This window comes from Coturnix japonica, chromosome Z (assembly GCF_054131305.1).
Source record: "Coturnix japonica strain WE chromosome Z, WE-NBRP24, whole genome shotgun sequence".
Lineage (NCBI taxonomy): Eukaryota > Metazoa > Chordata > Aves > Galliformes > Phasianidae > Coturnix > Coturnix japonica.
In genome coordinates, this window is record NC_140702.1 from 56,103,498 (window position 1) to 56,113,129 (window position 9,632).

General features: G+C 30.6%; 2 long non-coding RNA genes across 8 annotated transcripts in view; one reads left to right on the plus strand and one right to left on the minus strand.

Annotated features, from left to right (window-relative positions):
- The window catches only part of LOC146754086 (uncharacterized), a 141,659-nt gene that overhangs the window by 82,970 nt on the left and 49,057 nt on the right, over window positions 1-9,632 (plus strand). The window lies entirely within an intron of this gene.
- Window positions 1-9,632, minus strand: part of LOC146754087 (uncharacterized) — a 137,636-nt gene that overhangs the window by 579 nt on the left and 127,425 nt on the right. For 5 of the 6 annotated variants that reach the window (XR_014939241.1, XR_014939243.1, XR_014939244.1 and 2 more), the window contains one exon: window positions 1-9,377. This exon is cut by the window's left edge and continues 579 nt beyond it. This is a non-coding gene — a long non-coding RNA (uncharacterized LOC146754087). The remainder of the gene's footprint in view (window positions 9,378-9,632) is intronic. The other variant, XR_014939242.1, reaches the window with a different exon arrangement.

Consider the following 9,632-nt stretch of genomic DNA (forward strand, 5'->3'; position numbering starts at 1 on the left):
TCCTTTCCAATATACTTACCTTTGCTTTCCTTTCTTTTATACTTTCCCTTCCTTTATACTTTCCTTTTCTGCATACTTTCCTTTCCTTTACACTTTCATTTCAATTCCTATTTTTAAACTTAGCCTCTCCTTTCATTTATACTTTCCTTTCCTTTCATACTTACCTTTGCTTTCCTTTCTTTTATAAATTCCCTTCTTTTATAATTCCCTTCCCTTTGCATTATACCTACATTCCCTTTCTGTTCTGTAGCATTTTCCTTTAGACCTTCCTTTCCATTCCTTTTTTTTTTTTAAATTAACCTTTCCTTTCCTTTTTTATATAATTCCCTATCCTTACAATTCTACATACATTGACTTTCCTTTATACATTGCTTTCCTTTCCATTATATCTACCTTTACTTTCTTTTCCATTCCCTTCCTTTCACTTCCTTTATACTTACCTTTGCTTCCTTTCTATTCTACTTTCCCTTCCTTTATAAGTTCCATTCCGTTATACTTTCATTTCCATTCCTATTTTTAAACTTACCCATTCCTTTCATTTATACTTTCTTATCCTTTCCAATATACTTACCTTTGCTTTCCTTTCTTTTATACTTTCCCTTCCTTCATACTTTCCTTTTCTGCATACTTTCCTTTCCTTTACACTTTCATTTCAATTCCTATTTTTAAACTTAGCCTCTCCTTTCATTTATACTTTCCATTCCTTTCATACTTCCCTTTGCTTTCCTTTCTTATATAAATTCCCTTCTTTTATAATTCCCTTCCCTTTGCATTATACCTACCTTCCCTTTCTATTCTGTAACATTTTCCTTTAGACCTTCCTTTCCATTCCTTTTTTTTTTTTCAAATTAACCTTTCCTTTTATATTTTATATACTTCCGTATCCTTACAATTCTACATACATTGACTTCACTTTATACATTGCTTTCCTTTCCATTATATCTACCTTTCCTTTCTTTTCTATTCCCTTCCTTTCCCTTCATTTATAGTTACCATTGCTTCCTTTCTTTTATACTTTCCCTTCCTTTATACTTTCCATTCCCTTATACTTTACTTTCCATTCCCGTTATTAAAATTTCCCATTCCTTTCATTTATACTTTCTTATCCTTTCCAATATACTTACCTTTGCTTTCCTTTCTTTTATACTTTCCCTTCCTTTATACTTTCCTTTTCCTTATACTTTTCTTTCTTTTATCCTTTCTTTTTCTGTATACTTTCCTTTCCTTTACACTTTCATTTCAATTCCTATTTTTAAACTTAGCCTCTCCTTTCATTTTCCTTTCCTTTCCTTTCATACTTACCTTTGCTATCCTTCCTTTTATAAATTCCCTTCTTTTATAATTCCCTTCCCTTTGCATTATACCTACATTCCCTTTCTGTTCTGTAGCATTTTTCTTTAGACCTTCCTTTCCATTCCTTTTTTTTTTTTTTAAATTAACCTTTCCTTTCCTTTTTTATATACTTCCCTATCCTTACAATTCTACATACATTGACTTTCCCTTCTACATTGCTTTCCTTTCCATTATATCTACCTTTCCTTTCTTTTCTATTCCCTTCCTTTCCCTTCCTTTATACTTACCTTTGCTTCCTTTCTTTTATACTTTCCCTTCCTTTATACTTTCCATTCCCTTATACTTTCCTTTCCATTCCTATTTTTAAACTTACCCATTCCTTTCATTTATACTTTCTTATCCTTTCCAATATACTTACCTTTGCTTTCCTTTCTTTTATACTTTCCCTTCCTTTATACTTTCCTTTTCTTTATACTTTCCTTTACTTTATACTTTCCTTTTCTGTATACTTTCCTTTACATTTTCATTTCAATTCCTATTTTTAAACTTAGCCTCTCCTTTCATTTATAATTTCCTTTCCTTTCATACTTACCTTAGCTTTCCTTTCTTTTATAAATTCCCTTCTTTTATAATTCCCTTCCCTTTGCATTATACCTACATTCCCTTTCAGTTCTGTAACATTTTCCTTTAGACCTTCCTTTCCATACCTTTTTTTTTTTAAATTAACCTTTCCTTTCCTTTTTTATATACTTCCCTATCCTTACAATTCTACATACATTGACTTTCCCTTATACATTGCTTTCCTTTCCATTATATCTACCTTTCCTTTCTTTCTATTCCCTTCCTTTCCCTTCCTTTATACGTACCTTTGCTTCCTTTCTTTTATACTTTCCCTTCCTTTATATTTTCCATTCCCTTATACTTTCCTTTCCATTCCTATTTTTAAACTTACCCATTCCTTTCATTTATACTTTCCTTTCATACTTACCTTTGCTTTCCTTTCTTTTATGAATTCCCTTCTTTTATAATTCCCTTCCCTTTGCATTATACCTACATTCCCTTTCTGTTCTGTAGCATTTTCCTTTAGACCTTCCTTTACATTCCTTTTTTTTTTTTTTAAATTAACCTTGCCTTTCCTTTTTTATATACTTCCCTATCCTTACAATTCAACATACATTGACTTTCCCTTATACATTTCTTTCCTTTCCACTATATCTAACTTTCCTTTCTTTTCTATTCCCTTCCCTTCACTTCCTTTATACTTACCTTTGCTTCCTTTCTTTTATACTTTCCCTTCCTTTATACTTTCCCTTCCTTTATACTTTCCATTCCCTTATAATTTCCTTTCCATTCCTATTGTTAAACTTACCCATTCCTTTCATTTAAACTTTCTTATCCTTTCCAATATACTTCCCTTTGCTTTCATTTCTTTTATACTTTCCCTTTCCTTTTCTGTATACTTTCCTTTCCTTTACACTTTCATTTCAATTCCTATTTTTAAACTTAGCCTTTCCTTTCATTTATACTTTCCTTTCCTTCCATAATTACCTTTGCTTTCCTTTCTTTTATAAATTCCCTTCTTTTATAATTCCCTTCCCTTTGCATTATACCTACATTCCCTTTCTGTTCTGTAACATTTTCCTTTAGACCTTCCTTTCCATTCCTTTTTTTTTTTTTAAATTAACCTTTCCTTTCCTTTTTTATATACTTCCCTATCCTTACAATTCTAAATACATTGACTTTCCCTTATACATTGCTTTCCTTGCCATTATATCTACCTTTCCTTTATTTTCTATTCCCTTCCTTTCCCTTCCTTTATACTTACCTTTGCTTCCTTTCTTTTATACTTTCCCTTCCTTTATACTTTCCATTCCCTTATACTTTCCATTCCTATTTTTAGACTTACCCATTCCTTTCATTTATACTTTCTTATCCTCTCCAATATACTTACCTTTGCTTTCCTTTCTTTTATACTTTCCCTTCCTTTATACTTTCCTTTTCTTTATACTTTGCATTCCTTAATACTTTCCTTTTCTGTATACTTTCCTTTCCTTACTCTTTCATTTCAATTCCTATTTTTAAACTTAGCCTTTCCTTTCATTTATACTTTCCTTTCCTTTCATACTTACCTTTGCTTTCCTTTCTTTTATGAATTCCCTTCTTTTATAATTCCCTTCCCTTTGCATTATACCTACATTCCCTTTCTGTTCTGTAGCATTTTCCTTTAGACCTTCCTTTCCATTCCTTTTTTTTTTTTTTTAAATTAACCTTGCCTTTCCTTTTTTATATACTTCCCTATCCTTACAATTCAACATACATTGACTTTCACTTATACATTGCTTTCCTTTCCAATATATCTACCTTTCCTTTCTGTTCTATTCCCTTCCTTTCCCTTCCTTTATAATTACCTTTGCTTCCTTTCTTTTATACTTTCCCTTCCTTTATACTTTCCATTCCCTTATACTTTCCTTTCCATTCCTATTGTTAAACTTACCCATTCCTTTCATTATACTTTCTTATCCTTTCCAATATACTTCCCTTTGCTTTCATTTCTTTTATACATTCCCTTTCCTTTTCTGTATACTTTCCTTTCCTTTACACTTTCATTTCAATTCCTATTTTTAAACTTAGCCTTTCCTTTCATTTATACTTTCCTTTCCTTCCATACTTACCTTTGTTTTCCTTTCTTTTATAAATTCCCTTCTTTTATAATTCCCTTCCCTTTGCATTATACCTACATTCCGTTTCTGTTCTGTAACATTTTCCTTTAGACCTTCCTTTCCATTCCTTTTTTTTTTTTTAAATTAACCTTTCCTTTCCTTTTTTATATACTTCCCTATCCTTACAGTTCTACATACATTGACTTTCCCTTATACATTGCTTTCCTTGCCATTATATCTACCTTTCCTTTCTTTTCTATTCCCTTCCTTTCCCTTCCTTTATACTTACCTTTGCTTCCTTTTTTTTATACTTTCCCTTCCTTTATATTTCCATTCCCTTATACTTTCCTTTCCATTCCTATTTTTAAACTTACCCATTCCTTTCATTTATACTTTCTTATCCTTTCCAATATACTTACCTTTGCTTTCCTTTCTTTTATACTTTCCCATCCTTTATACTTTCCATTCCCTTATACTTTCCTTTCCATTCCTATTTATAAACTTACCCATTCCATTCATTTATACTTTCTTATCCTTTCCAATATACATAACTTTACTTTCCTTTTCTTTATACTTTCCATTCCTTAATACTTTCCTTTTCTGTATACTTTCCTTTCCTTTTCACTTTCATTTCAATTCCTATTTTTAAACTTAGCCTCTCCTTTCATTTATACTTTCCTTTCCTTTCCTTTCATACTTACCTTTGCTTTCCTTTCTTTTATAAATTCCCTTCTTTTATAATTCCCTTCCCTTTGCATTATACCTACATTCCCTTTCTGTTCTGTAACATTTTCCTTTAGACCTTCTTTTCTATTCCTTTTTTGTTTTTTTAACTTAACATTTCCTTTCCTTTTTTATATACTTCCCTATCCTAACAATTCTACATACATTGACTTTCCTTTATACATTGCTTTCCTTTCCATTATATCTACCTTTCCTTTCTTTTCTATTCCCTTCCTTTCCCTTCTTTTATACTTACCTTTGCTTCCTTTCTTTTATACTTTCCCTTTCTTTATACTTTCCATTCCCTTATAATTTTCATTCTTATTTTTAAACTTACCCATTCTTTTCATTTATACTTTCTTATCCTTTCCAATATACTTACCTTGGCTTTCCTTTCTTTTATACTTTCCCTTCCTTTATACTTTCCTATTCTGTATACTATCCTTTCCTTAATACTTTCCTTTTCTGTATACTTTCCTTTCCTTTACACTTTCATTTCAATTCCTATTTTTAAACTTAGCCTCTCCTTTCATTTTCCTTTCCTTTCCTTTCCTTTCCTTTCCTTTCATACTTACCTTTGCTTTCCTTTCTTTTATAAATTCCCTTCTTTTATAATTTCCTTCCCTTTGCATTATACCTACATTCCCTTTCTATTCTGTAACATTTTCCTTTAGACCTTCCTTTCCATTCCTTTTCTTTTTTTTGAAATTAACCTTTCCTTTCCTTTTTTATATACTTCCCTATCCTTACAATTCTACATACATTGACTTTCCTTTATACATTGCTTTCCATTCCATTATATCTACATTTCCTTTCTTTCCTATTCCCTTCCTTTCCCTTCCTTTATACTTACCTTTGCTTCCTTTCTTTTATACTTTCCCTTCCTTTATACTTTCCATTCCCTTATACTTTCCTTTCCATTCCTATTTTTAAACTTACCCATTCCTTTCATTTATACTTTCTTATCCTTTCCAATATACTTACCTTTGCTTTCCTTTCTTTTATACTTTCCCTTTCCTTTTCTGTATACTTTCCTTTCCTTTACACTTTCATTTCAATTCCTATTTTTAAACTTAGCCTTTCCTTACATTTATACTTTCCTTTCATACTTACCTTTGCTTTCCTTTCTTTTATAAATTCCCTTCTTTTATAATTCCCTTCCCTTTGCATTATACCTACATTCCCTTTCTGTTCTGTAGCATTTTCCTTTAGACCTTCCTTTCCATTCCTTTTTTTTTTTTTTTAAATTAACCTTTCCTTTCCTTTTTTATATACTTCCCTGTCCTTACAATTCTACATACATTGACTTTCCCTTATACACTGCTATCCTTTCCACTATATCTACCTTTCCTTTCTTTTCTATTCCCTTCCTTTCCCTTCCTTTATACTTACCTTTGCTTCCTTTTTTTAAACTTTCCCTTCCTTTATACATTACATTCCCTTCTACTTTCCTTTCCATTCCTATTTTTAAACTTACCCATTCCTTTCATTTATACTTTCTTATCCTTTCCAATATACTTACCTTTGCTTTCCTTTCTTTTATACTTTCCCTTCCTTTATACTTTCCTTTTCTTTATACTTTCCTTTCCTTTATACTTTCCTTTTCTGTATACTTTCCTTTCCTTTACAGTTTCATTTCAATTCCTATTTTTAAACTTAGCTTCTCCTTTCATTTATACTTTCCTTTCCTTTCCTTTCATACTTACCTTTGCTTTCCTTCCTTTTATAAATTCCCTTCTTTTATCATTCCCTTCCCTTTGCATTATACCTACATTCCCTTTCTGTTCTGTAACATTTTTCTTTAGACCTGCCTTCCCATTCCTTTTTTTTTTTTTTAAATTAACCTTTCCTTTCCCTTTTTATATACTTCCCTATCCTTACAATTCTACATACATTGACTTTCCTTTATAAATTGCTTTCCTTTCCATTATATCTACCTTTCGTTTCTGTTCTATTCCCTTCCTTTCCCTTCCTTTATACTTACCTTTGCTTCCTTTTTTTTTATACTTTCCCTTCCTTTATACTTTCCATTCCCTTATACTTTCCTTTCCATTCCTATTTTTAAATTTACCCATTCCTTTCATTTATACTTTCTTATCCTTTCCAATATACTTACCTTTGCTTTCCTTTCTTTTCTACTTTCCCTTTCCTTTTCTGTATACTTTCCTTTCCATTACACTTTCATTTCAATTCCTATTTATAAACTTAGCCTTTCCTTTCATTTATACTTTCCTTTCCTTTCATACTTACCTTTGCTTTCCTTTCTTTTATAAATTCCCTTCTTTTATAATTCCCTTCCCTTTGCATTATACCTACATTCCCTTTCTGTTCTGTAACATTTTCCTTTAGACCTTCCTTTCCATTCCTTTTTTTTTTTTTTTAAATTAACCTTTCCTTTCCATTTTATATACTTCCCTATCCTTACAATTCTACATACATTGACTTTCCTTTATACAATGCTTTCCTTTCCATTATATCTACCTTTCCTTTCTTTTCTATTCCCTTCCTTTCCCTTCCTTTATACTTACCTTTGCTTCCTTTCTTTTACACTTTCCCTTCCTTTATCCTTTACATTCCCTTATACTTTCCTTTCCATTCCTATTTTTAGACTTAAACATTCCTTTCATTTATACTTTCTTATCCTTTCCAATATACTTTACCTTTGCTTTCCTTTATTTTATACTTTCCCTTCCTATATACTTTCCTTTTTTTTATACTTTCCTTTCCTTTATAATTTCCTTTTCTGTATACTTTCCTTTCCTTTACACTTTCATTTCAATTCCTATTTTTAAACTTAGCCTTTCCTTTCATTTATACTTTCCTTTCCTTTCATACTTACCTTTGCTTTCCTTTCTTTTATAAATTCCCTTCTTTTATAATTCCCTTCCCTTTGCATTATACCTACATTCCCTTTCTCTTCTGTAACATTTTCCTTTAGACCTTCCTTTCCATTCCTTTTTTTTTTTAAATTAACCTTGCCTTTCCTTTTTTATATACTTCCCTATCCTTACAATTCTACATACATTGACTTTCCCTTATACATTGCTTTCCTTTCCATTATATCTACCTTTCCTTTCTTTCTATTCCCTTCCTTTCCCTTCCTTTATACTTACCTTTGCTTCCTTTCTTTTATACTTCCCCTTCCTTTATACTATCCATTCCCTTATACTTTCCTTTCTATTCCTATTTTTAAACTTACCCATTCCTTTCATTTATACTTTCTTATCATTTCCAATATACTTACCTTTGCTTTCCTTTCTTTTATACTTTCCCTTCCTTTATACTTTCCATTCCCTTATACTTTCCTTTCCATTCCTATTTTTAAACTTACCCATTCCTTTCATTTATACTTTCGTATCCTTTCCAATATACTTACCTTTGCTTTCCTTTCTTTTATACTTTCCCTTCCTTTATACTTTCCTTTTCTTTATAGTTTCCTTTCCTTTATAATTTCCTTTTCTGTTTACTTTCCTTTACTTTACAATTTATTTCAATTCCTATTTTTAATCTTAGCCCCTCCTTACATTTATAATTTCCTTTCCTTTCATACTTACCTTTGCTTTCCGTTCTTTTATAAATTCCCTTCTTTTATAATTCCCTTCCCTTTGCATTATACCTACATTCCCTTTCTGTTCTGTAACATTTTTCTTTAGACCTTCCTTTCCATTCCTTTTTTTTTTTTTAAATTAACCTTTCCTTTCCCTTATTATATACTTCCCTATCCTTACAATTCTACATACATTGACTTTCCTTTATACTTTGCTTTCCTTTCCATTATATCTACCTTTCCATTCTTTTCTATTCCCTTCCTTTCCCTTCCTTTATACTTACCTTTGCTTCCTTTCTTTTATACTTTCCCTTCCTTTATACTTTCCATTCCCTTACACTTTCCTTTCCATTCCTATTTTTAAACTTACCCATTCCTTTCATTTATACTTTCTTATCCTTTCCAATATACTTACCTTTGCTTTCCTTTCTTTTATACTTTCCCTTTCCTTTTCTGTATACTTTCCTTTCCTTTACACTTTCATTTCAATTCCTATTTTTAAACTTAGCCTTTCCTTTCATTTATACTTTCCTTTCCTTTCATACTTACCTTTGCTTTCCTTTCTTTTATAAATTCCCTTCTTTTATAATTCCCTTCCCTTTGCATTATACCTACATTACCTTTCTCTTCTGTAACATTTTCCTTTAGACCTTCCTTTCCATTCCTTTTTTTTTTTTTTAAATTAACCTTTCCTTTTTTATATACTTCCCTATCTTTACAATTCTACATACATTGACTTTCCTTTATACAATGCTTCCCTTTCCATTATATCTACCTTTCCTTTCTTTTCTATTCCCTTCCTTTCCCTTCCTTTATACTTACCTTTGCTTCCTTTCTTTTATACTTTCCCTTCCTTTATACTTTCCATTCCCTTATACTTTCCTTTCCATTCCTATTTTTAAACTTACCCATTCCTTTCATTTATACTTTTTTATCCTTTCCAATATACTTACCTTGGCTTTCCTTTCTTTTATACTTTCCCTTTCCTTTTCTGTATACTTTCCTTTCTTTTACACTTTCATTTCAATTCCTATTTTTAAACATAGCTTCTCCTTTCATTTATACTTTCCTTTCCTTTCCTTTCATACTTACCTTTGCTTTCCTTTCTTTTATAAATTCCCTTCTTTTATCATTCCCTTCCCTTTGCATTATACCTATATTCCCTTTCTGTTCTGTAACATTTTTCTTTAGACCTTCCTTTCCATTCCTTTTTTTTTTTTTTTAAATTAACCTTTCCTTTCCCTTTTTATATACTTCCCTATCCTTACAATTCTACATACATTGACTTTCCTTTATACAATGCTTTCCTTTCCATTATATCTACCTTTCCTTTCTTTTCTATTCCCTTCCTTTCCCTTCCTTTATACTTACCTTTGCTTCCTTTCTTTTATACTTTCCCTTCCTTTATA